This window comes from Bos grunniens, chromosome 19 (assembly GCF_055505025.1).
Source record: "Bos grunniens cultivar Pamir isolate PY7600 chromosome 19, Bosgru_T2T1.0, whole genome shotgun sequence".
In the NCBI taxonomy this organism is placed as follows: domain Eukaryota; kingdom Metazoa; phylum Chordata; class Mammalia; order Artiodactyla; family Bovidae; genus Bos; species Bos grunniens.
The window spans coordinates 42,844,514-42,848,389 of record NC_141183.1 but is presented as its reverse complement, the minus strand read 5'-3'; the positions used below and the strand labels follow the sequence as shown (position 1 = coordinate 42,848,389).

The 3,876-nt window shown below is 40.1% G+C and overlaps 1 long non-coding RNA gene across 1 annotated transcript; it reads left to right on the top strand.

Annotated features, from left to right (window-relative positions):
• The first annotated feature begins 504 nt into the window (after window positions 1-504).
• Window positions 505-2,390, top strand: LOC147352418 (uncharacterized). The gene is made up of 2 exons (XR_015148159.1): window positions 505-610; window positions 1,326-2,390. It is a non-coding gene; the product is annotated as an uncharacterized LOC147352418 (long non-coding RNA).
• Window positions 2,391-3,876: the final 1,486 nt, after the last annotated feature.

Here is a 3,876-nt window from a genome sequence, read left to right as displayed (position 1 = left end):
CTAGCTTCTAGCAGACATTGTTTTGAGAATATCCAGAGAAGGCAATGGCACCCCACTCCAGTACTCTTGACTGGAAAATCCCATGGACGGAGGAATCTGGTGGGCTGCAGTCCATGGGGTCGCTAAGAGTCAGACACAACTGAGTGACTTCACTTTCACTTTTCACTTCCATGCATGGGAGAAGGAAATGGCAACCCACTCCAGTGTTCTTGCCTGGAGAATCCCAGGGACAGCAGAGCCTGGTGGATTGCTGTCTATGGGGTCGCACAGAGTCGGACACGACTGAAGCGATTTAGCAGCAGCAGCAGTGACATCTAAGTCTGACACAGTTCAGAAAACTCAAGTTCTTAGCAATACAAGGACTAGTCTGAAATTATACCCATAGTGTCACGTAGTCATTTCCTTGTATGTCTGAACCGTATCTACTCTATTTTGACTTTTAATTGTAATATCCTCCTTAATAGCCAAAGCTGATGTCACTGTTAACGATGTAACTGCTTCTCTAGGTATGAGAAGATGCAAGAACTGGGACTCATCAAATCTTCTCCTGAAAATATCTGAAGGCCTGTTCCTGATTTCGATGCTGTACTCCTCTCATGGGGTGTTGAAGGTCAGCAGCTGCAGTAACCATGATTTAATCTTTATAGAGATAGATAGCAAATGCCAGTTTCCAGTTGGCAGGGCCCCTTCATGGTTATAAATTTGACCATGGTTTGAGGGGGGCATTTCATGACCATTTCAGTCTATGGTGCTAAGAATGCTCATTCCCAGTTCTGGCAAAAATTTTGCTGATATGCCACAAAATGTGCTGTTATTGAACTAGGCCATGAAACAGTATCCAGAATTCCCTGGACCACCTGTCTTGCTAGCCTCTTACAGTCCAGGAAAATATTTCCTCTTGTTGCTTCTTCTATCATATGGAACTATATATTATTTTACAGTCACACATTTGGTAATATAAGAAACAGCAATTTTGTAAAACAGGTGAAATTACAAATAGCATAGTTAGCAGTATTAGTATCCCTTATGTATATACATATATATCTCTTATACATATTTTTATGTATGCATATGTTTATTTATATTTGTTTTTATGTCTCTATTAATATTAAACCATGTGTTCGCACTGATAAGTTCAACTCTAATATAACATTAGAGGGCATTCTAGTTTTCTCCACTTCCATATTTGTAATTCCCATTGCAAAATATCTTCGGTATTTACTCATTGAATCAATCCCCCCAATATTCCGCAAAGCGACTAACTGTCCAAATCATGATGCCCACTTTCCAGGCAAACATTCTCTTCACCCTTCTTCTTTCAACAGCCTGCACCTGGTTAACACTGCCCTTCATCCTCCTTTCCTGTGGACATCTACCTTGCTTGGCCCCCACATAATGGCTTTAAAAAAAAATTTATTCTTTTGACTGTGTGGCATGTGGGATGTTAGTTCCCCAACCAGGGATCGAAGCCATACCCCCTGCATCAGAAGCACAGAGTCTTAACCACTGGACCACCAGGGACGTCCTGACATTTTAATTGAATTATTCAGGAGAAGAGTAATTCAGGAGGACAGGACGGCAATCAAGAAAGCAAGCTAGTCCTGTTTACCTTTTAAGAGTGAGTACTCTAGCCCAAAGAGAACTCTATCAGAGTAAGAAATGTTGGATGCTGGGTCAGGCCAGTGGAGATTATATTTTGGAGGAAGCAGACCTTCATTACAATATTTAAATGATAAGATAAATATCAGTGCTTAGAATTTAATGTGAATTAGCATTTTTCCTTCTAAAATATTTATGTTCAAAATTTTTGAGTTGAAATAAATCACATCGCTTAAGCTACAGCCTTTATACTCAAAATAAGACCCATAACTAGCTGCATCAACATCTTCTGTGATCCCATAGGAAATACAGAATCTCAGTCCCCACCCTAGATGTACTGAATCAGAATCTGCATTTAGCAGGACCCTCCAAATGATTCATCCATACACTAAAGTTTAAAAATCATTGAGTTTGAGCATTCACCGATTATTAGTAAAATCCATCCTGGTCTCACCTACAAAATGTAGGTGGTAAAAATCCTTCTTTGCTAACTACAGAAGTTAAAGATGAAGTTAAACGCTCCAGGATTTCCCGGGTGGTCCAGTGTTTAATAATCCACCTGCCAATGCAGAGGACATGGGTCCAGGAAGATTTCTCACGTGGCAGAACAACTAAGCCCATGTGCTGCAGCTACTGAAGCCCAGACACCTCGAGCCCATGTTCCTCAACAAGAGAAGATGCTGCAAAGAGAAGTCTGAGTACTGCAACTAGAGAGTCGCCCCCACTCATTGCAACTAGAGAAAACCAGTGTGCAACAACAAAGATAAATAAATAAATTTTTGAAAAGTAAATACTCCATCTGTCTCATTTCATGTTCTTATTATTTTTATCCCCTCACTTCCTTCCTCATTTTCTATCTGCCTGCCTCCCTCCCCTTTTTTCCTCTTCTTTTTAAATGTCTGGTTCCCTTAATTAGGCAATAAACACCTTTAGGATAGAAACTATTTGTCCTGTAAGTTTACAGTTTAGTAGTCAAATACCAAAGAGTCTGGCTAATGATTTACAAACTAACTCCTACAGGAACTATATTCAAAGAGTACAATGAAATAAAACCCAGTTAGATTGCTATACTTTCAGAATTAGCTTCAAATCAGAGAACTAAATTATTTTTCCGTTATTTTTCTTCCTGCAAAATGTAAGCATTTTAATTCTGGAATCAGACAAACCTGGATTCAGATACCAGTCTGTGATTTGCTGGCTGTGTAAAACTGGGCAAGTCTCTTAAACCCTCTGAACTTTGATTTCTATTTTTGGAGTGTTCAAACTCATGAGCTTTTTGGAATAAGAAATCCAAGCTCTGAAAATTTCTTTTTCTTCTTTGATATGTAGACTTGGGCAAGCTATTTAACCTTCTTTATCCTCAGTAAAATAGAGACCCACTTCCGAAGCTTGTCTTGGGAAAATGAATGTCAAGTGCTTAGCACAGTTGTTCAGCCACTCAGTCGTGTCCGACTCTTTGTGACCCCATGGACTGCAGCACGCTAGGCCTCCCTGTCCTTCACCAACTTCTGGAGCTTGCTCAAACTCATGTCCATTAAATCAGTGATACCATCCAACCATCTCATCCTCCCCCTTCTCCCGCCCTCAGTCTTCCCAGTATCAGAGTCTTTTCCCATGAGTCAGCTCTTCATATAAGGTGGCCAAAGTATTGGAGCTTCAGCTTCAGCATCAGTCCTTCCAATGAATATTCAGGGTTGATTTTATTTAGGAGTGACTGGTTTGGTCTCCTCGCTGTCCAAGAGACTCTCAAGAGTCTTCTCCAGCACCATCTCAAGAGTCTTCTCCAGCACCATAATTAGAAAGCATCAATTCTTCGGTGCTCAGCCTTCTTTATGGTCCACTCTCATATCTGTACATGACTACTGGAAAAACCATAGCTTTGACTATATAAACCTTTGTTGGCAAAGTGATGTCTCTGCTTTTTAATATGCTGTCTAGATTTAGCACAGTGCCTTGGCACATAGTAAGATGACCACTGAACAACACAGGCATTAGGAGCACTGACCCTTCACATAGTGGAAAAATCCATGTTTAACTTACAGTTGCTGCTCCCTAGCCACAGTTCCACATCTGGGGATTCAGTCAACTGCAAATCATATCATGTAGTACTGTAGTATTTACTCAAAAAAATCCATGTGTAAGTCAACCTACATAGTTCAAACATGTGTTGTTCAAGGGTCAACTATGTGTTCAATAATTGTTAAATCTTTTTTCAATTTGGAAATAAGGATAATTATCTGCAACAAAAGTTGCAGTGAGAGCTTAGACAATGCAGGA